Source organism: Octopus sinensis, linkage group LG5 (assembly GCF_006345805.1).
Source record: "Octopus sinensis linkage group LG5, ASM634580v1, whole genome shotgun sequence".
In the NCBI taxonomy this organism is placed as follows: Eukaryota; Metazoa; Mollusca; class Cephalopoda; order Octopoda; family Octopodidae; genus Octopus; species Octopus sinensis.
The window spans coordinates 620565-645841 of NC_043001.1; the positions used below are offsets into that span (position 1 = coordinate 620565).

Here is a 25277-nt window from a genome sequence, read left to right on the forward strand (position 1 = left end):
ATTTGGAAAAGAAATGACAGTGAATATTAAATAATGTAGTCCTAGCTACACTATGCTATGCTTAGTGGGTAAAAAAGGACGAGATGGTCACACTTTAGAATGGTCTGCTTAATCTGAGCTGAGCAGGAACTTAAACAAACCAGTTGAAAAATAGTGTGGCAAAAATACAACAAAAGCAAGAAACAAAGAATTCTTAAAAGTTTAGGAAAGTGGAGAAAGTATTTCTATCTTTTTTACTGGCTGCTCATATTTATTGCAGATAATTATTTTCAACCTCCTTTGATTTGAATGTCTACTTGTTTATAGTGTTTGATTTTGTTGCACAGAAATCAATGTTTACCTCAATGAAAACGTATTACAAGTTGATAGTGCTCAGAATTTTACATTCAAGCCCTAAGAAGATGAAAGTAATGGACAAGTGTTATCAGATAAATGATAATGGAATATTGACTGACAATGAACAAACACTATCAGATAAATGATATGAGATATTAACAAACAAATAAGGAGCAAAGTGATGGAGATTATAGACATTAAGAAAAAAAATAATCTAACAATGAAGTTTATCAGACAAATAATGATAAATAAATCCTTTTATGGCCTAGATGAGGATGGGTCTGTGAGATTAGTGACGGAAATGGAGGGAAAACTCATTGATTGCAGTAGGAAATGGCCCATCAGACTTGCTTTCAGAGACGGTTTTGCAGAGGCAAAACCTGCTCTGAAAGCTTGCAACAAAATAGATTCTACTTGTATAATTTAAGGACCCACCAGGCCGAGCAAAATTACAGCTGTGGCAGATACTGGTGTCATGCAAATTGGAACCTGTACCTTGTGCTAGTGGTACACAAATGTACCCCAGTGTCACACAAATGACATCCATGCCAGTGGCATGTAAAAGCACCCATTACACTCTTGGAGTGGTTGGTGTTAGGAATGACATCCAGCCATAGAAAACTATGCCAAATCAGACTGGAGTCTGGTGCAGCCTCCTGGCTTGCCAGTCCTCAGTCAAGCCACCCAACCCATGCCAGTATGGACAATGGACATTAAATGATGATGATGATGATGATGATGATGATGGTGCCAAAGCTAGCAATGGATTAAATCTTCTGCCCTGAGCAAGTATTATTGTATTCTTTTATCCTTTTCTTGTTTTATTCATTAGACTGTGGCCATGCTGGGGCACCAACTTTAGTTGAATGAATCAACTCCAATATTTTTTTTATGTCTATTTCTTACTCTGTCATTCCTTTTGCTGAACTGCTAAGTTATTGGGATGTAAACACACCAACGCTGGTTATCAAATTATAGTGGGGGACAAACACAAACACACACACACAACGGGCTTCTTTCAGTTTCTGTCTACCAAATCCATTCACAAGGCTTTGGTAGGTCTGAAGCTATAGCAGACGACATTTGCCTGTAGTGCCTTGTAGTGGGACTGAACCTGGAAGCAAACTTCTTACCAGATGGCCATGCCGTGCCTATACCATTCTGTGTAATTTCCATCCATATCAGTGAGAAGCTTGTGTAAAAAAATAACTGTTCTGGGTCCTGTGCAACATGAATAAGCCCAGAACCACATACTTGCAAAGTGGTTTTATTAACCACAGTGCCAAGAGTGCCATTTGCAAAGAGCAACAAATAAAGATTTATTGATATCGGAAAAAAAAGGAGTGTCTGGGAGAGAGTGAAAGTTAAGAGAAGATAAATAAGAAGAGACAAATTATTGGAAGGAATAAATAATTACTGGCTGTTTACATGTAAAGAATAAGGTCATGCAACAAGTCAGAAATAACTGGAATCTGTTGCTAAGTAAATAAATAACAAAAAGTGTATATGAAAAATTATATATATATATACATATATATATATATATATACATATATATATATATACATATATATATATATATATATATATATATATATATATATATACACACACACACACATATATATATATATATATATATATATATATATATATATTGTGTGTGTGTATGCATGTGCGTGTATGCGTATGTGTGTGTATATATATACATACTTTGTGTAGTCATGTAATATATTATTTGTTATGGGGTTATGGCATATAACCAGTCAGAAAGTTACCATTGATTTTGCATTTATCATTGCACTTGGCAATAGAGATGATTCAGAAGACATGCTGGCCACAAGCACACAGCTTTTTACAGTCTTGGTCTGGCTGGTTTTTTCGCCTCCAAACTGCCCGAGACTGTATATTTACCCGCATCAGTAAAGCAGCCATAACCAAGGATATCCTGACTGCTCAAAATTTCTTTTAGAGTGCTTTTTTTCTGACTTATGGAAAATTGACCAAAATATGCATTTAATACTAGGGTGGTGAGCTGGCAGAACCATTAGCACGCTGGGCGAAATGCCAAGCGGTATTTCGTCTGCCCGTCTGCCGTTATATTCTGAGTTCAAATTCTGCCGAGATCAACTTTGCCTCTCATCTATTCAAGGTCAATTAAATAAGTACCACTTACACACTGGAGTCAATGTAATCGACTTAATCTCTTTGTCTGTCCTTGTTTGTCCCCTCTATGTTTAGCCCCTTGTGGGCAAATAAAGAAATAAAAAATATATACATTTAATGCGCTTCCTACAGTCTTCATCTCCCAGATTCACTCACAAGCTGTTGATCATGGCTACAATAGAAGATACTTGCTTATGGTAGTTCACAGGGGAATTGATCCCAAAACCACTTGATTGCAAAGTGAACTTCTAAACTACACAGCTAAGCTTGTCCTAATATTAGAACAAAGCTAGCAATGTCAGGGAATTGGGTCTGCCAAAGAGACTGGTGTTTTAGTTTATTAATTTCAGAGGGATGAAAGGTTAAAATGATGCAGGTGTGATTCAAATTCAGGTGTAAAGAACCGGAATAAATATTGCCACTTCGTTTACCGCTTTAACAACAGAACCAAAATATAACTACAACAGCAACAGCAATAAAACAAAATCTTGACAATGAAAGCAAAAATTCTTGGAATTACTAAGTATGATTAAAAAAAAGTTATGAACAAAAACATACAAAACTGTTGCAAGGTTCACAACATTAGTCACAGACCCTCAGACATCGCTTTACAAGATACAGCTCGCATCATAGGCAAGACTCTTTCATTTCAGTTGCACAGCTCAAACAGAACCACCTTTGCATTCAACACTCCCTGTTTATGATAGCCATCCAATAAAATAACACAAAACATTCTCATCATCACCAATAGCTGACACTACTATGACCCCTACAACTTAAACAAACCCCTTTCTACATAAATGCTACACAGATCATACTTCACACAGACACACTGACACACACACACACACACACACACACACTGCACTAAAACCTGACTCAATGCCAATTACACAACACATTTAAAACATAATTCAAACTGTCTTTTATAGTCTTTGAAACAAATAAAACACTAAAACAATACCGGAAACAACAAGCCAAACTCACAATGGAGCAAAACTCATATACAAATGTCTCAGCAATACGATGAGAAGCACCTGATGGTGTATTGGGAACAACTCACACAAAGAAGACGAAGAAGCTGATGCTAAGGATGGTTTCTAACAAAGGCAGTAGGCTAAACATTTTGGAAGGAGACAGTTATATCAATCCCTAGTTCTAAACTAGGTAAATAAAAGTCTGAAAGAGGCTGAAAGTCAAAGTCAATGTCTTATGTCAGAAGGGAAAAGACATAACTAAATATTGCAAGACATTTTATCTAACGTTTCAATGATTCTACAATAATAACAACACAAGAAAAGATAATTAAATAATTAAACACAAGAAAAGATAATTAAACAATTAAACACAAGAAAAGATAATTAAATAATTAAAAACACTCCAGTATACATGCATGCATGTGCACCCCCATCAGAAAAACAAAAAGAGAGAATACCAGAATCTTCCAGAGAGATTCTTTGTTCCCTCTTCTCATCTGTCTTTGTACTGGACCCATTAACAAATCCACTGAATGACACCACCAATGGCTTTAAATCCTGTTGACAAACTATAAACCATCACCTTGGTGTGTGTGACTTAAAAAAAGCACCTTACAAGAGATAATACTTATTTGGAAAACCTAACAGACGTTTTTCCTGAATTCAGCCGATGCTTAAAAAGAATAAGTATTGGATTAGACAAGTGTATAAAAACTATAAAAAGAGGCACGCAAATTGAAACAAAGCTTTAAATTAAACACAGGCTTTGAACTAGAGAATTAGACTAGAAACAGAGTAAATAGAATTGATGAGATATAACAAACAGAAATGGAGAAAATTAGAAGAAAGTTCTATAAAAAAAGTCAGACTAAAAGTTTTAAAAAATGACATGATTAACAAAAGCTGGAGAGAAGCTGTGTAAAGTGTCATAATCTATCAGAAATGTAGTATTCTGTGTGTATGAAATGATGGAGAACAAATGAACTAAGAAGTAGCTATGAGAGAGATTAGGTGTAGTATGCAAGAGAGAAGATGACATTTGGTAAAGAAATAGCAAGAGATGCAAGAGGAAGTAATTTGCAGAAGAGGAAGACCTAAGGAGACATAGGCAGAAGAGGAAAGACATAGGCAGAAAGCTGTTCTTAAAACATGACAGAAGCAATGAATGACTTCAGCAAGTGGGCAGATGATGTGTTCAAGGAAACCCATCCAACTTTTTTATCCACGGAAAAAAATAAGTGGACATCAAAAAGAAACGAGAAAGATGAACTTAATGTTACAAATAATACACAGTAGCTTCAACAGAAAAACAAGAAAACTATTTAGAGCCTTGTGAAGCCACCACCCCAAAGTTGATGTAAGTAGAATATACCCAGCGAATACATAAGGGGGCATGAGGTGTGCAAATAGAGAACAATTACAAAATAACAACAGTGGGACCAGAGAAACATGTAGAACCTAAGAAAACACTCCAATCTTTTCTGTGAGTTGGAACAAAGCCAGACTTTGGGGGATGTGTACAGTTTGGTTAGACTGATCCTAATACTTGATGGCACTTATCTTATTGACTTTGAAAGAATGAAAAGTAAAGTTAAATTTTTAATTTGGTCACATAATCAGTAGATGGGGGGGGGGTAATTGATACCATAATTCCCTTAGTACATGACTGGCACTTTATTTTTACAACTCTGGAAAAATGAAAGGCAAAGTTGATTTTCGCAGGATTTGAACTCAAAATATAAAGAGCAAGTACAAATACCACAACAAGAGATTTTGTCTGGTTCTCTACCAATTTTGCCAACTGCCACCTTGACAACAACACTGGCCAATGATTTTTTTTTTCTCTGCTGTAAAAAAGCTTGCACCAGGACAAGGATTTTTTGACACACAATTTGGAAATGAAATCCATTTATTACCATCACATCAAGATTCTAAGATACTGAATCCATTGAACTGCATTGCATTTTTTTTTTTAATAAAACAGCTTATGAGGAATAAGGTATAACATACAAATATACATAGAAATTAGTTTTCTGAAAATTCTTCTGGAAAAACTAGTAAACATCTTAAAATTCCCACAGACAGATTACATCATTGTTTATGCCTTTCCCATAAATTCACATTTGTCTGGTTTTCTTGAATACTGAACCTCAGGAAGATTAAAAGCCAAGTTCCAGCAATTGCCACCATCATATGCAAGTCCCATCTGCCATTGATTTTTATGCCCTGTTGAAACCGTTCGCCCTGCTCGTCAATTGTAGTTCTCTGCACCAAAATTGTGTACTGCACATATTGGTTCCCAACCTTTGAAAGTTCTGCAGCCTGGCATAGTTAGCAACATTCTTGTTAACCCAGCGAGCCAGTTTTGACTATTACAAATGAATTCTATGCTGCTGCTTCAATGCAATTCATTGAATTTACAAAGTTCTTGTCTTTCATTAATCTCCTGATTTGAGGCCCATCAAATACTCCAGCTTTTATCTTTTCTTTCCTCATACAGGAACATGTACAACAGATATATTGAAAACATGGTCCACCTTTATCAAGAACTTTAACAAACTGGTTTATAATGCCAAGTTTGATATGGGGTGGAGGTAGGATGATTTTTCCTGATTGAACTAAAAGCTCTTCAACTACATTCAAAAACTCTGGAACTAATTTTTTGCTGTGGCCATTCTTGGATCACCCAATGGTTTTCTCTGGCTCAATTATCCTGTGCACCTAAAAAGCATGGATATTTGATGTATTCACTTTGTTACCCAAGGAGAAAATCCACCATCTTAAAGCCCATGTATATCATCCACTGATGGATGGGATTGGGGACATCTTGAAATCTAGACATGATGGTAAAAAATGGATTCCATTTTTGGATTTAGCATACCAAAAAACCTTCTAAAACATCCTGACAACAAAATACCTGTTGGGTTGTGTAATTGTAATAATGTCCTGATGTAATACCAAACAGTAACTCTCATGGCTCCTGATCTTAACTGATTGGAAGAGCTATCATGTGCACATTTTATCTGGGTGTAAAAGATGGGCTACATCATATATTCTGCTCAATACCACAGATTTGCTTATCAGCTGCTAAACCATAACTAGTTGAGCATATCCCTTAATGGTTGATGATATGTGCATCTCTGATCAGGAGCAGTAGTTGAGAGGTATCATAATCATGTGTTGAAAGTTATTCTTTGGGGTTTGAATAATTCACCTCTAGAAACATGGGTGCTTTGTTCAACATCCTTAAATAAATCTTATTCAGGGACCTCCAAGTGGGATGGTCTACTCAACCTAAAGAAAATTCTAACTGGGCCCCCACCTGTAAGGTCATGCAGTGTTTATCTTCATACGAGATCACCATGTTGTGCACATGTGGTTGTGATGTATGTGCTTGGTGTACCCTTATCAGATGGGTAGCCATGATGGGTATACTGGGCTTTGTATATTTGTACCTCGGTGTCACTTTGATAGCATGCACTGCTCTCTCACTCAATGATAATGATGATAATTAATAATGATAATAATACCTTTTAATTTTAAATTGAAATGATTTCTTACACTTGCAATTGTCCATGAGCTATTGGGGAGAGGAGCATAGATGATAGTGCTAAGTTCACCGTGTAACCATCAGAAGGGCCTTGGTAGGGTAGGAGCTCAGAACATGAGAAAATTAAAAACCACTAGGTATTTTCCCAGCACTTAGTCTACAACTTACAGCAGCAACAGCAGCAGCAGCAGCAGCAGGAGCACCACCACCACCACCACCACCACCACCACCACCACAACAACAACAACAACAACAACAACAACAACTTTGCAATTAAAAATAATGAGAGACAAACAGCAAAAAATAACGTGTAATAGATAAGGGATAAGAAGTAATGAGAGAGATAAGCAGTAACAAAGATTATCATGTTGTCTTAAACAAAGGGAGAAGAACTGAGAATAAATTCGGTTGCTAGATGCACCAACTCTAGAACCTGATATCTCAAGGAGTTGCTTCTAGGTAGTTGCTTGACTTGCTTGAAATAACAGTCGACTCTTCCTCCACTCCACCCAACTCACCCTAGTAGCTTGGGAAAGATATGGTAAATGGAAGTTGTAGTATTAGGTAATGGCAAAGGCAGCAGATTGGCAGAGTCGTTAGCATGCCAGGCAAAATGCTTCATGGCATTCTGTCTGCCTTCAGGTTTTGAGTTCAAATTCCGTTGAGGTTGACTTTAATTTTCATCTTTTCAGGGTTGATAAAATAAGTATTAGTTGAGCACTGGAGCCAATGCAACCAACCTAAACCCCACTCCACTCGAAATTGCTCGGGTATCCCATCGACGGTCGGGCTGTCATCTGTGTGATGTACTTCTATCCTATGTCTGTGGATGAGTGACCACTGGACCTGTGGCTCAGCCACAAACCCGGCAGCCCTGGAGTTGGCTTTGCAGTTGCCAGAGACCTAGGTGGCACCATCCACCAGTGAAATATTTTTGATCTTAATTTTCAGTTCGATCAGAACTAATAGGGACCTAACTACCACCACCACCACCACCAACAACAACAACAACAACAACAGCAGCAGCAGCAGCAGTAACAACAACAACAGTTATAAATAGATTCTGCAGAAGCTTAAGACAAGAATTTATCCAATGTTAGATACATTCCCGATTGATATTTTAATGTAATCATTAAAATATTTGACTAGATCAAGCTAACCAGACAGTCTAACCATGACCATCCCATATTTCAGAAATGTTGAGGAATTATCTAATGTGTCATTTATATTTTTAAACTTGTAATTTCAAAGAGATTTGGCTGCTCTTTCTCACAAGCTGAGAGACCATGTGGATGGTCCCTCAGTAACTAGAGTTGTTGTTATTGTTTTAGCTGTGTGAAGATATTTCCAGTTGTGACCACCCCATCGCTTTTGGAGAAAAGTCTATGGCAGCATTATTAATATGTCCTTTCCTTATCTAAGATGTTAGGAGGTTATTTGAGGGAGATTTAGTTGCTGTTTATTGCTGGTTAGCCAACCGCATACATACAAAAGTTGTGGCATTCATCTTTTCCCTCTGTCACCAAGAGTTGTAGGGCAACGGCTTTCATCTTCACCCTTTGTGACTAAAACCTGTCATTATTCCTTTCTAGTAGTGACACCACAAAATTAGATCGTCGTCATCATCAACATCAATTAATGTCCATTTTCCTTGCTGGTATGGTTGGACAGGAGGTGGCAAATTGGAAATGGATGGTTCAGTTAATTTAGTCAACTCCAGAAATTAACTGGAACTTTAGTTCATAGAAACTGAGGCGATGGAAAGTGAGGTTGGTCATGGAAGGATTTGAATTCAGAATATAAAGGGTTGTTATTAAATGCCTTATTGGTTTTAGTTCAATAACAATAACAACAGCAGCAGCAGTAGCAATAGCAACAACGATTCTATTAGTGTACCACTGTAAGATGCAATTGAAATTGAGGACCCATCATGCAATTTTTCAGATCATCAATTAATAACAATTTAATATCATCCATTGTAAAGTGCTGAACAGTTAGTTTGGTTGTCAAGCATGGCCGAATGAGGGAGCTTTTATGTAGCTGCTCGACCTGCTATAAATAGCAGCTAAATCTCCCTCAAATTATACACAATTACTTTTGAAAAGACAGAATCACTGGACAGTGTGATTCTAGATTCATTTTACTAGTGAGAAAGATAGGATAGTCATATCTAGAACACCTACATCAGAGGTCTACTGATAAGGGTTGACCCAACACTATAACAACAACACCTGAAAACTATCGATTTTCATGAAATATTACAATCAAAGGTGTTGGAATTATTTCCATTGCTTTTATTTTTTTAGACGTTTTTGTCTACTTATTGCTTATATATTTTTGGATGATTGAAGATGTCAACTCACAGTATCAACATGTGAGGCTCTACCATACATGGCACGCACGCACACACACACACACACACACACACACACACACACACACTGACAAGTTACATTCCTCAGTTGGCACTGAAGACCAGATCCATTGCAACCTACATTATCTGCTCTGTCCTCATTGCTAGAGCTTTTTGTCAACTACTTGCTGGGACAATCTCAGGTATCAAAGTTTGTTCATAGCAAATCTCCAGTGACAGAGGGAAAACTATTTGCAATCAGTCCCAATGACATAAACTCACACCTGCAGATTTGATTATTTGAGAGCCAATCAGCAATATGTCTCTTCAGTAACATCAGAATCATCGGCAGTACCGTACCAGTGAATTGCTAGCTTGGCAATGACAAAATTCACTGCTGATATTCCTTTTGAAAAAGTTTGCTGCTAAAACTGTTATCTTCTTATGACTGATAATAATTTGCTGATAATGGTTGCAATCCCTACATTAAAAACCATTGATATTCACGACTGAATATTTGGTTTTACTGTTTCTAATACAAGTCAAAATTATACCAGAAATCATCTACTTCTCCAAATAATGAACTATTCTAATGTTTCAACGGCGGTGCATCAGCATGACCACAGCTCTGAGCTAAAACTAGAGAAAAAAAATGCTATTAAAATAATACATACTTTTGCCTTTTAGAACCCCTCACCTTACAGAACATCACTGGTTCTTTTTTTAGGGCCTCTCTCTACAGAACCATGCCTTGATGGCTCTTGCATTTAGTAACTGATCACATTTGAGCAAGATTTTTTCTAATTGCTCCAACTTCTCTTCTGGGTTTTTAACCATCACCTCATAATGACAGTTTCACCAACAGTTTGACTCCAGCTTGTTTGTCCTTTGCTGTCGTAGCTCACATATCTGCAAACAAAATTACACAGCTCAATTCACTGACCATCACAGACTGCTGTAATTTTGCTTCTCATTATGCATCAGCTAATTAAGTTGTAATGGTAAGTGGAAGCCACAAGTCAATCGGTAAACACCAGCCAGGCAGCTTACTTCTGCCAATGATGCAACTGATTATTCTCAGCTATGCAGCTCGCTTACAACTTTTCTGTAGACTAGTTTTGTAGCAGGCAGCTACATTGCCAGGATAGAAATGACATGCATTCAGCCATGGTATATGAAGAACTAACAGCCTTACTAATCACAAGCCACTTGCAGCTTTATCATCAGCTCTCACAAGCTACACAGCTTTTGTTTCTCTGCATGGACGATGCCAATTTTGAAGAAAACCCTTCATTCGGCAAGCTGCATATGAAGCACATTCTTAGCTGAAAGTTCTTCGCTGAATGGATACCCAAAGTAGCAACTCATTTCTGCCAGTTCCTGCAAAAAAGAGGCTTATTCTCTTTCATTTTCACCAAAGCAAAATTGTGTGGCATTTAAAATGAACTTGCATTCATGCTTCTACATAAAACGTTGCTTCTATCAATGATGACATTTTAAAACCTGATCCAACTTTGTAGTCTCACTCTTTCATATCAACACATGGACTGCTGTTTATATTACTTTGAAGTGTTGTTTTAATTAATTTGAATAATTTTCCCAACACATCGATAAGACAACTCTACAATACAGAAGGAAAAAGTAAAGTAAAATGTGTGTGTGTGTGTTCATTTAAGGCTATTTCCATGAAGACATGGCTTGGAAGAGAATTGATTTTGAGGCAGGAGATGCTTTTCCTGCCACTGATTTTCACCTGATTTTCATGTATGAGATTTTATATCATTGTGATCTCTGGGCAACTACCTTCATTATTTTCTATAAGTGAAAGAACTTAGAGAATGATAGTGTGAACAAGTCTGGTATTAAGAAAAAATAAGACACTACAAGGGTGGGTGGGTAAGAATGAAATAATTTTATAGATGATCGTTACCAGCGTCGCCTTAGTGGCACTTGTGCTGGTGTGTAGGTGACATGTAAAAAAAAAATAACCTTTGTTTTTTTTTGTGGTTGTTGCCAGTACTGCCTGACTGGCCCTCGTGCAGGTGACACGTAAAAGCACCCACTACACTCTCGGAGTGGTTGGCATTAGGAAGGGTATCCAGCTGTAGAAGCTCTGCCAGATCAAGATTGGAGCCTGGTGCAGCCATCTGGTTCGCCAGTCCTCAGTCGAATCCTCCAACCCATGCTAGCATGGAAAGCGGCCGTTAAACGATGATGATGATTTATAGAGACCCATCCATCTTAATTCTTCATTTACTGTTCTTACTTTTATTCACCTTTTCTGCCATCTTACCCTTGAGCAAATAAGCCTATCAAGTGATGAGGACAATCTAATTTTATGGAGTACAAGACAACCTCACTTGTCCTGGTGCCATGATAAACTACAGCCAGTCTTCTTTGTAAAGTGTTGGTGAATAAGTAAAGATGATATGAAATTGAAAGAATACCTTTGTCTTGCTAAGGACAGTGCCATGAGGAAAATGCCCACAGTACACTTTGTAAAATAGTTAGTGATAGGAATGGCATCCAACGGTAGAAATTGAACCCAAACTGAAAAGCGTAAATGGTCACCCAACCCTTATAGGAAGGAAGAAACTCAAATAAGAACTGATTTGGGCCATAACAGCCTATGTCTAACCTATATCAGCATGGAAAGAGGATGGATGAGTGGATGATGAGGAAGATATAGAAGATGGCAAATTGTTAGTGATATTCATTTCTGAAATTAGCTCAAGACTACAAAATACTGGCAGAAGATATGGTTGATTAATATAACTTCCAGAAGGATTGATTAAAAATAAAGGCAAAGTTGACTTTCTAGGCAGAAATAACCCAAAATAATGATGGAAATATTTTAAAGAAATTCCAAATAGAGAGAAAGAGAACAAGTGCAGTTTGAATAGTAAAAGAATGAAGAGGCAATGATGAGCATTGATTGCAAGTAAAAGGTGGAAAGGTTTAGAAGTAAAACATATTGAGTTTTATTTAACATATAAACAAGCAGACCATTGTTGCAATCCCTACATGAGTGTAGTGGCGGAATTTGTAGAGCAGCAGATAAAATGTCCAGCAGTATTTAACAATGCCCTCTTATATCATGACTTCAAATGATGGCAACTTCGCCTTTTGTTATTCCAGAGGTTCATGAGATAAGAACCACTTTAATAATGGACTTGTTATCACTGACCATCCTGCCTCTTAAAAGCTGTGTTCTTGTTGAAATGCATCACATACTGAAACTGTTATTGCACACTCTCAATGCTAGAATTCCTTGTTTCAATTCTTCTAGACAAAGAGAAAAACTTCTAGCAAGCCATATTCATGACCGGCTTTTAGTTTCCTGTCGAAATAACTTCCCTTCCACATTTGCATTACAAATGTTTCATGACTTCATTTTCTTGCCTCCATATTCTTATAATTACAGAAGAAATCAATACCTGTTACAAGAAACTCTGAGACTTATGTGATAGTTTTTTTGCTTTTTTTTAATATATATATATTTTAGTATTTGCTGTAAAAGAAGACTTAGAAGTGACCAAGGAGGAGGGGATCAGGAAGCCTGGTAAAGCTTGAAGATTTGAAACAACTAAAATGAAACCAAATTTTGAAAGGCTGAAAAGTGAGTAGAAGTGTTTGGTTATTGGAGCCGGATGCAGGGATGGAGGGATAAGTAATGGCAATGGATGACTGCCACTTGAGGAAAATGTGACAAGAAGATGCTGGAGAGGAGCAATAATTGGTGGAATCAGAGAAGGATTTATTGTTGTTTAGCCCCAGGTCAGCTCTGATCAAGTCCACCTATGATCACCTGCATTACACTCATGGCCATCTGGTCTATTATTATTTTTCCTTCAACCATTATGTTCTCTATATCTACATTATCAACCGGCTATTTTTGGTTCTAAGCTGGTAGCTGAGAACAAAGAAGATTCAGTTGTTGTTTCTAAGAAGTTGACTGACTCTCTTAGTGGTACAAGGACTTTTGAGGAAATAATGAGAGCAAATATAACAGAGCTGCATTTCTAAGATGAAATGGTCAAGCAAATTGGTCAGATTTGGTGCTGCAGACTTGTATAAATTAGTGAAAGAGTTAGAGAATGGTGGTGAATTGAGATCTGATAGAAATGCTAATATGGAGAGATATGAAGCACAGGGATTGAGTCTGTCAGGTAATAAACATCTATTTAAAATCTTCCCATTACACTCGGTTATTTCTCTCTAAATTGTTTAACATGTTCTACCTGGAAAATACAAGTGAACAGTTTGTACAAATATGATTATTAGAATACCTTTACAGTATAAGTTATGAATAAATAAAGGAATAAACAGGCTCCGAAGCCGTTGATAAATGCTCAATGGACCTAATTCCACAACATAACTGAATATGTATACATATGAGTTTATATAGCTACCTTTCCAATGCCAATGTTTTATTGGTACTCTAGAAATTAATGCCCACTCACCACATGAAGTTGCTCACATCTTAATAAATAGTCTTCAGATATTATCATCAACAATTTTGGAGAGGCAGGAGAGTTAATCCTGATCTGTTAATAGCAATGAAACCAGTCTTTTCATAGTTCATTGCAAATTGTGAAAAATGGCCCCTGTAGGGACCTCAGAGGATCAATTCTAAACTGAAATTAAATACAAATGGATATGAATCTGCAGATTTATTTGCACAATATACAATCTCCTTAATACAACTCTGCCAAATCTGGCTCAGATATTCTTCCTGTTTTATGATCAATCTAGCCAGATCCCGCCTCTCACACCTACCCTACAATGCTGTTCTAAAACTAAACAATCACATCATCGAAGTCTCAAAGCTATGAGATAATGTATGGTTAATTTAAAACAACGTGAATAAATAAACATCATGCTTGACCAAGTAATCTCAACGCTTAAGGCTTAAACCAACGTTTTCATAATAAAAAAAAAACAGGTCCATTGAGCAGCACCTCGTCAGTGGAATTTGTTTGATGGAATCTCTGTGAAAATCCACAATGTGTGTATATGTGTATGTGTGTGTATGTGTGTATATGTGTGTGTGTGTATGTGTGTGTGTGTGTACATGGGTTTTTTTTTATTATGCATCAGAGACAAAACTGAAGAATCAGTGCCTTCAAGCAAAAACACCTCATATTGTACTTGTTCAGTCTAAATTGTACAGATATTGCAATGTCTCACTTGCCATTTTAAATGTAGTGAATCAATGGTTGATTGGCCCATTGGATACCACTAACCAATGGTACTTTACTCCACTGAATGCACAAAATATAAAAAAATATGAAATAACAAAGTTTCAAATAATTACAGAGGAATCAAGTTGTTGGATCAGGTAATGAAGGTCACGGAGAGGGTCATAGCCCAACTAATTAGGGAGAGAGTCAGTTTAGATGAGATGCAGTTTGGGTTCGTGCCAGGGAAAAGCACCAATGATGCTATATTTCTGGTAAGACAGCTGCAGGAGAAATACCTAGCCAAAGATAAACCTCTGTACTTGGCTTTCGTTGACATGGAGAAAGCCTTTGACAGGGTTCGCTGATTCCTTATCTGGTGGTCAATGAGGAAACTAGGGATAGATGAATGGTTAGCGAGAGCTGTGCAAGCCATGTATAGGGACACCATCAGTAAGGTGAGGGTTGGCAACGAGTACAGTGAAGAATTCAGTGTAGAGGTAGGGGTCCACCAAGGTTCAGTCTGCAGCCCCCTCCTATTTATCATAGTCCTCCAGGCAATAACAGAGGAATTCAAGACAGGATGCCCCTGGGAGCTCCTCTATGCTGATGACCTTGCTCTAATTGCTGAGTCACTATTAGAACTAGAGGAGAAGTTTCAGGTGTGGAAACAAGGATTAGAATCGAAGAGCCTTAGAGTCAACCGAGCTAAAACCAAAGTCCTAATAAGTAGGAAGGTGTGAAAACCACAAATCTCTTCAGGTAGATGGCCCTGTTCGATCTGTAGTAGAGGTGTAGGTAGAAACTCTATAAGATGTACCCAGTGTAAGCTATGGACACATAAGAGGTGCAGCATTATCAAAGGAAGGCTAACTGGGAAGATAGTTTTTGTATGTGGCAGATGCTCAGGAGCAATAAACACTGAAAATGCGCAGAGAGCAACTTCCACCACATTCCAGGGAGAAAAACTAGAAGTAGTTGATAGCCTCCGTTACCTAGGTGACCAAGTCAATAGTGGGGATGGGTGCTCTGAAAGTGTAGCTCCTAAAATAAGAATAGCCTGGGCAAAGTTCAGAGAGCTCTTACTTCTACTGGTGACAAAGGGCCTCTCTCTCAGATTAAAAGGCAGACTGTATGACACATGTGTACGTACAGCCACGCTACATGGCAGTGAAACATGGGCCGTGACTGATGAGGACATGCGTATGCTTGCAGGGAATGAAACCAGTATGATCCGCGGGATGTGTAATGTCAGTGTGCATACTCGACAGAGTGAAAGTGGACATTAAACGATGATGATGATGATGCGGTTGACAGAAACTATTTAAAGGTTCGTTTTGTGTGTGTGTGTGCATGTGTGCGTGTGTGAGTATGTGTGTGTGTGAGTGTGAATGTGTATGTGTGATTGTATGTATGTGTTTGTGTGTGTGTGAATGTATGTGTGTGAATGTGTGTGTGAATGAATGTGCGTGTGTGTGAATGTGTGTATGTGTGAATGTGTGTCTTTCACCAGTGTGTATCAGAAAGAAATTAATATTGGTAGAAAAGCTGATGCTTTATGAATGAAGTCCCTTGCAATATTTGTTCTGCATTATTTGAGAGACACTCCTTTGTGATTGTTGTCATTAGAAATACAGAGAATTATAAGTAACAATGCTTTTGTTCCAGAATTTTAATTTAGAATGAATAAATTAGAAATAACTGCCTTTGATGAAAAGTCAAAGAATGCTATAAATGGATTCGATGTCTCTATAGGGATTGAACAGTTGTGAGTTTGAATTTGTGTTGCATTTTGGATAAGGCACTAAATTCCATTCTGTTTCACTTAAATGTCAGCAGAACAGATGAAAAAAATCAAAGGAACAAAATAAAGTGACAGTAGTAGACTTAACAGAAGCTTAGAAGAAACAATCATGTCACATATTCTCAATTGAATGAAATGATTTTCTTGGGTTTAAAGTTTTCATAAAAGCTGAAGTTAAAACTAATAAAATTAAAACTTAGGCTAATAATATTTTGTTGCAGACCAGATGAGATCCAGACGGAAGTTAAGAAATGATCTCTGAAACATTTATAGATTAAGAGATAGAGGAAGAAATACATGTTGTATTAAAGATGTTTTAAACACAAAAACATATGTTGATGGTATTTATGGATGTGTAGCAGTGAACCAACTACATGATCACTGCAGAGATCAATACTGATCAACTTTGAGATGATTTTGGTTATAAAGATATTGCTTAATGTTTATCTAGCAAATTATAGAGCAAATGAACAGAAGAAATAGCTCAAGGATTACCTAAGAGTAAACCTTTCATGACCATATTTGGAATTTAATTGTTTATATTTTAATTAGTTTCAATGACTTTGAATGTTTTTTGTAAAATAACTACCTTTTGCCATTATCAAGTTTTCAGAACATAATTAAGCAAAAAATTCTTACATAATATCATAATAGAAAGTTTTATTAAGACATGAATTTTGGAAGATAGAAGTTTTGCATCGCAAAATTAGCAGATATAAAATGGGTCATGAAACATTGCATAGAGATAAGTTTCATCAGAAGCTTTTGTAATGGACCATGCCATCCGGAGAAGAATGTGTTATTATGGATTGAGAGCAAAGCCAAATGACATCTTGTGGAAAGAAAGAGAATTTAGTATGTAGGTAGATGTACTGTGAAGTGTTATGTTCTTTCTTTGTCTGGAGCAGATAGTGTTCATTCTGTGTTTTGTTGCTGTTAGAGGAGATGCAATTAGAATTGGAAATTATCATGAAATAGGGCTTCCCCTTTGTACGACAATTGGAACAGAGATAACCAGTAACAGATGTCACCCTTAAACCCTTACATTACAATCAGAGAAGGCACAAATAGTAACCACTGAGCATATTGAAGGGAACCAGTGAGAGAGAGTTTATGTGGTTGCATAAAAACTGTTTGAAATGGCAGTCTACCATTTTATAAAAGGAATGACACATTGGAGAATGTAGTCATAGATATGCAAAAAAGACAAGAATGTCATGGCTGGAATGCCACTCATAATGTAATGGAGTTAATCTGAGACTAAACAGTAACAAAAACAATGTGAACAACAATGTGGTCAGCGGGAGTGTTTTATCCAACACTTAAATGGTTCTGGCAAATGTCTAAATATTACCTGGCTAAGTAAAGCATGTGTTGTGTATGAGAAGGTTACAAAGACTTTTTACAACCATTTATATGATATATTGAATAATTTCTAAGAATGATGGCTAAAATTTTATTGCTTGCATTCTTTTAGAAACAATTTTCATTGTTAGCAGTAAAATTTTTGTGCCTCTTTCAAATGATTTTGCATCTTAAACTCTTTCAGTGCAACCAATGAATCTTTGCCTTCAGCAGGCTTACAGCTAGAAACTCAAATTTCTTACTTATTATTTTAAACTTCTTTGACCTATATTACAAACTAAAACTAATTTACAGATTCCAATACTTACAAATGTGATATGAAGGAAGGATTATAATACTAAATATGTAAGGAAGAATGATGAATGGTAAAGAGTGAGAAGAATTTCTTGGCTGTTTTTGGAGTAACAAATATCCAAACCCTTTGAGCCAAATGAACTTTATGTTCTTTCTCTTTAATTTTTCATTTTTCATGAAACTTTTCTTGCTTACTAGTATAATCTTTATATAATTAACAGTTATATTTAGTTATAGATTCTACACATTTATAAAATTACTTCACTCCAATTTTGTAAGTTTTTTAATAATTTTACTCAATTATATTTTCAATGTTCTCATCTATGAAAGGTATATCTGAATCTATTGAAAAATTGAGCAAATTTAGAGTGAGGATATTTTTACAAATCAAGCTAAAAAAAAAAGAAGCAAAATGTTGTTGAATTGAGTTTGGAATAATTTCTATGACTCCTTGCATACAACTGTTTAATATAGTTTCAAATCTGTCTGCCAGGGCCATCAAAACTATTAAATTATAATGCTTTTACTTGGTTTGTATCAATTATATTCATCATTCGTCCAAACCAATGTGCATGATTCTTTTGCATGCCCTGACCAATTCTCTTTTATGCACAACTTTCTCTCACTGAAGTTTGCATAATGCATCCAACAGAACTTATTCATTTCTAGCATCTGTTAATCTTTCACTCTTAATTCCCATCTTTCCCTGTTATATAACATTATCATGCTGAGAAAGAAAACATAATTGAACTAACAAAAAGATAAAACAGAATCCTTTTATCAATAAAGACAGCAGCTCCCTAAACTTCTGACAGACAGTTAGATCTCTTCATTCTGCTTTCACTGTTTCAATTCTAAGACTTCATTAGATCTTCTATTCAACAAAATTTACCTAATTTCAGTGAAAAGTGAGAGCAGTTTATAGCTTTTGTGTCTGGATTACTATCAATCAATTTCTAATTTTTAAAAATATTTGTGGAGTTTGTTTCTTGCCATTATATTTCAAATGTTACTTTATCTGCAGTAAAGTCCTCTTCTTCTTTGTGACTAGAATTGCAATAAAAAGACAATTTTTGAAGAACAGCAGTTTTCACTGAAAAATAATGTTCTAATTTTTATTTTTTAGTAAGGGAGGTACCCAGACTGATATTTCAAGGTATCCAAACCTATATTTCAAAGCTTTTACTCCCCACCCTCACCAAAAACTATACTTTTATAGTTTTTAAAAAAAATGATTTATTAAACGTAACCCATCTAACAATAAGTATAAGAAAATGGCAGAATAAAAGAGTGGATCATATTTTCGTTTCAACCATTCCATTCTAGTTTACCATTAATTTATTCATGGTTTCTGTGTCATTGCACATAAATCTATATTTCATGACTTTTTTTCTTTCTAATTATCTTTGATAATCTTTTGGTATCTACACTTTAGAACTTAATCTTGTGAAATGGTTTCTCTGCAAAAGACAGCCAACATGCTTGTTGGCTTAAAAATTCTAGCAAACAGAGTAAACTAGTCACAATTGGCGCTATAGAATCTGATTCCTAAGATACTGTTAAATCTCTGCAGCAACAGAATAGATAAGATGTAGTGCTTTTCTCCAGGGGATTCTGAGATCCTTATCTTGTTAGAGACTGCATTTTGTTCATCAGCAACATACTACTGTTGATTTAGTTTACTACTTTATAAATGGGACCAAAACCATTACGTGAGAGAAAGAGACTAATGCCTTATAATATTATTACTGTAAATTTCCAGATTTCAAGTGAAGGAATGACAAAATTTGTTCAAGAAATCCTAAAACTTCTGTGTGCCAATAGCAACATCTACTTAAGATTTTTCAAATAAGTTAATCAACAATGGAATGTAATCTAGCTCATGTGTGTGTTTAGTAGAATCTACTTTATTGCAAGCATTTGGACTAGGTGTCTGGTCTCATGCTATCACAATTTTCCTCTCTTGCCCCCATCTATCCTGTGGAGGCCCTGCAAAGAGGTTATAGAACATGCCCTTCCTTCTCTAATTAAACCATAAAATATAAAAAAATAGAAAGATAGAAGCAGTGCACATGACTCTTATAGGTCCTCATCTCTCTGACTCTACTGCCTGGTCTGAACACTTGTAGGTCAATGTCTGCAGGAAATGTAGGTAACAACAAGACAGAATTTAACAAAACTATTTCAACATTTATAGGTGTTTAAAAGTAACACAAAAGACAATGACTGAGGCAGTGATTCAAAGAGCTTTGGCACCTGTGCCAGTGGCATGTATAAAAAGATTCGAGTGAGGTCGTTGCCAGTACCGCCTGAATGGCCCCCGTGCTGGTGGCACGTAAAAAGCACCCACTACACTCTCGGAGTGGTTGGCATTAGGAAGGGCATCCAGCTGTAGAAACTCTGCCAGATCAAGATTGGAGCTTGGCGCAGCCATCTGGTTCGCCAGCCCTCAGTTAAAATCGTCCAACACATGCTAGCATGGAAAGCGGACATTAAATGATGATGATGATGTTCTAAGGAAATTAGTGAAATATTCATAACTTGTAGAAACGAGGCAATTTTATAACTGGTGAATATTTAAGAAACCTGGGACTGCATTAGAAATTTATAATTCTCAGGAAAGGGAAACATTTTTTGATTCAAGAGTTTGTAGTTATATTATTATAATGTTTCTGGGTTCATAATTTTAAATATATTTTCACATTTCTAATCTCTAAAATGTAGAATTAATTTTTAAACTAAATTTCTTAGCTGATAGAAATAAATAGAGAAAGGATCTTTTAATATGAAGCGACACACACAATTTAATCTGATGCTCAATATTTTGATGGTGTTAAAACTGTCAGTACTTAAATAAATACTTCCTTGCCTGTCTATGAACATGAAATGAACAAAGAAATTGCCAAATAATCTTCATAAATTTTCATCAGGCTAAGAAAATATTTACGCTTAAGGTTTCTGGAGGAAGGCTTTGGTACATATTAATTGAATTTTGCTTTTATTGACTTTATACATGTATGAGAACACTTGGCCTTCTACCCTGGAATCTTGGAAACAGAATCATTTTTTCCTGGTTAAAGACAAAGAAAACTCTTTGCCGAGATGTTCAGTTTATGTTGTATTACCTTACTGAACAAACACAAGATTTCTTCAAATGCATCAGTTGATGTTTGTTGTTGTTGTTGTTGTTGTTGCTGCTTCAGTTGTACCCCATTATAATCACAATGGAGATGAAACCTTGAGTAATTATTTGAAGCAACCTTTTATTTTGAAAATATCCAAAACAATAGTTTATACTGTTCTGTCTATTTACTCCAAGGGATTGGGCAGAAGTTACAGGTGTGGTGGCGATGGTGGTAAAATATAAGCATCTCACCTTTCTCTAGAAAGCTTTATAAATCTTAGGAAGATATTAAAAACAAGATTAAAACTTTTCCACTTTCTCTCTCTTTCTCTGTGTGTGTGTGTATATGTATGTATGTATGATGAATATGTGTGTGTATTTATATACATATAAATAAATAAATAAATATATATATATATGTTTATGTGTGTGATGATGATATATATATGTATATGGTGATATATATATATATATATATATATATATATATATATGTGTGTGTGTGTATATATATATATGTATGTATGTATGTATATTTATATCTTATAGTGTATCCATCATGGGTTTGATGTATGTGATATTAGATGTCAACAGCAGAGAAGAATGTACACAAAGTCAGCATATGAAAAAAATTATCATCCAGGAGAATGCTGTAAACAAAGAACACTGCTACATTCTCATGGCGCCAAACATTATCATCTTAACTCTGCAGCACATGTTCTTGAATAAACAATACAATCTTCAGATTTCTGATACCAAAATTAGATATTAATATATTACTTTCAACGGAGATTTTACATTTATTAACTAGAAAAAGTCTTTGAGAAACACCAAAAAGAGGAACCTACTTTTTTGATTCTAAAACTACCTCAATTTATTGTAAACGCAAATGATCTAAATGACTTCTTTGTTGGTGTAAACTTTCAGTTGAAGAATATAAATAGCTGTATTATATATGAATGGCAGATTTATATTATATCTCAACATTCAGAATGGAGGTTAACTTCAAAAAAGAAACTTTAATAGAAATCAATTTTAATGATACTGAAATTTTAGTCTAAGGGAGTAAAGGGTCTCTACAAATATAGCAGTATTAAGAAAATGGTTGATGAAAACATATCAAGAAGTAGGGAAGAACTCTGCATACACAAATTACACTTTGTAATATCATCTCGTGTGTTGCTAATTCTGGCAAGATTTCAACCTAGAACTAATGTTATGTACAATTCATTCTTTGACTATAAAAATTGAAATAGATAAACTATTTTAAGAATATCCTAAATAAAAATCAAAGAATACTGTGAAATTATTATAGTAAATGAGAGGAAAAAACTTGAATAATGTAGAAAATAAACACAAACTTTTTCTTTCGGAATTTCATAATGGGGGAACAAACAGCAGAAATAATTTGAAACAAGGGGATCAATTTTTCATATTCTAAAGAACTTTTTATATAATTAGAACAAGAATATTTTCTAGAATAATTCACAAAGAATAAAATGGAAATTTTTAAAAATATCAACAAACAAAAAAAAGACTTTGCTAAAAGTTTAAATAGAAATGAGAAGAGGGAATATTTCTTTGTCTATTATGCTTTTTGGATTTTTGCACCAACAACACTTTTGGTAAATCTCTTGTAGAACATCAGTTTGTTATAAAAAAAAATAAAAAAACTCCTCCCCCACCAAAACAGTAGAAAGACATTCTGTTACTTGATTTTGTCATAATATAACAAAACAGACACATAGAATATTATCAACTATGAACCTGAAAAAGGAAATACTAAATTGTAGTAATCTCTTCTAAACAGTTGAACTTGAAATCACAGTTGTAGAAGTTGCCAAGTTTACTTGGAAGTAGGGGGTATGAAGGAGGAAAAGGGTGAAGAGCCAGATACATACAGATTCAGAAAAGGATAACTTACTTAAATTTGATTAGAATTTGATGAATTTCTCTCTAACTTCTCTGCAGTAAAATCTGCTAATTTCCAAAAGACAGCCATCCTTTAAGCTATCAGTTTCTTTGTAAGCATAGTTGTATTGAAGAGTTTTTAGGCTCTTTGCTGTAATTGTTGCTTTTTTTTTTTTTTACCCTAATCTTATTCTGTGTGTTGTGCTACTACTGCCTCTGCTGTAGGAATGGTGTGAAATGAGAGAAGAGGCTGGTGGAAGTTTCTGAAGGTAGACCAGACATATATAGTCTCTCTCTGTTCACCATTAGTTAAAAAGCTTTCTAAATGATAAATAGTATACAGACAGATACACACACACACACACACATGTATACATATATAATTCTATACACACACACTGCTACTCACACATATCACAGCTTTGACTTCTCTCTCTATGGCTCTAGCCTTCCTTTACTCAATTCTCTCTCTCCACACACACACACACACATACACACACGCACGCGCTTGTACACACATGTGGCTTATTTGTTCCATCTATTTAATTTCTTTCTAAAAATATATATTTTAAACAGTTCCTAACAAACGGTATAGGAATACACGTTTTCGAAAGTGCTACAGGTACTGACTGCCGGCATATAAGCTGGTGTAACTGGGCGTTATGCATTTCGTGTTATATACCTATGTAAATGTGTACACACCTACTGGTCTGTGTATGTGTTCAGTTTCATCTAGTAATCACAACAAGAGACATGCTGGAGCACTACCTTCAGCTATATATGTATATATACATATACACATACTCAAGAATATATATATGCATACATATATTTCTCTCTATTTGTGTGTTGTTATGTGTGTATATGTGTGTATGCATCTTCACATTGAGAGAAGGTAAACAAACACCTAACTGCAATTGTGACCAACTCTGAAAATCTTCAGAAATCAATCATTCTCTGAAATTAGTATGCAATCAAAGAAAAGGCAATGTGTTTTCTTTTACTGGAAACAAGAAGACAAATGTGAAAACAAGTTTCTGCCTCAATAAATCCTGGCCATCTTTGAGACTGATACCTTGTTTTCTTTCATATAATGTTTATTAAATTGTTTCCATTTTACTGTCTCTCATTATCATCATCATCATCATTATTTCTGTTGGTGTCGTTGCACTAGTGCATGCTAATTTAGTTAACAAGTATTTTATCTTGATGTCTGGTGACAAGTCTCCTCAAGAATCTTCTTTAGGATTCTTGCAGTGGTACTTTTTTTGCTGGTCAACAATGTGAATTTCAATTCCAGTCTCTTTCAGTATTTTAGGTGGTATTTTTAGTGTTGTACTAATTCTATTCTTATCTTTGATTTCCACAGTCTCCTCAGCTCTCTTGCTAGATCCTGATATTTCTAACTTTGTTTGGCATCGACTCTGCTGACATAGATAATTGCAAAATCTCTGATTAATCATCTTTGGTCTTCTTGCCTTAGTAGTATGGTCAGTCCCATAAGATCTTATAATACTCATTTTCTATCACAGCCTCTGGTACGTGTTCATACCACTTTTCTGTTGTTTTGAAGCCACACACTCGACTAACATCCCAGTACCCTCTTTTGTCTACACAGTCATGTCTGCACTTATACTCCTTTCGTTCTAGTATATTGCACTCATTCAAAAAGGGATTGATACTTTGGTCTCCTTTCCTGCAGATTCTACATTTGCTGTCTGACTGAGTTTTGTCAATCTTTGTCAGATTTGTTTGAATGGCTTGTTCTTGAGTGGCTATAATTAGCATTTCTGTCTTATATTTCAAGTTCCTGTCTGTCAACCAGAGCCAGCAACCTTTACTTCCAACATTCTCAGTTTGTTGCGTGAAATGACCGTGTAGTTCCATTCTTTCTACTTGCTTCTTCTGTTGTTCTTCCTTCTCTCTTTGAATCCTCCGACTATTTTAGTTGCTGGGGTATTGCTGCTAATAATATCCTTCTTTTACTCTGCCCAGCATAATTTTTCAGACTCTGTATCACAGTATTAACATGTGTCTTCTAAATTTAGTTTTCCTCTGCCACCTTCCTTTCTTGGTAGTTAGAGTTGGTCGGTATTGCTCTTAGCACGAAGTACATTGTGCCTTGTAAGCAACTTTCTGGTCTTCTATCCATGTTCCATAGCTTTGTCCACTTCAGAAAGGGAGTACAGTATCTCAATATGGGCATAGCCCTTGTAC

The 25277-nt window shown here is 35.7% G+C and overlaps 1 protein-coding gene across 3 annotated transcripts in view; it reads right to left on the reverse strand.

Moving 5' to 3' along the window:
* The window catches only part of LOC115212029 (irregular chiasm C-roughest protein), a 275233-nt gene that overhangs the window by 223907 nt on the left and 26049 nt on the right, over positions 1-25277 (reverse strand). Inside the window, exon 1 of one of the 3 annotated variants that reach the window (XM_029780829.2) lies at positions 23074-23379. The exons of the other annotated variants lie outside the window; for them this stretch is intronic. The gene's annotated coding sequence lies outside the window, so the exon portion shown is untranslated. Of the gene's footprint in view, positions 1-23073; positions 23380-25277 lie in introns of those variants that run through there. 3 annotated transcript variants of the gene reach the window in all.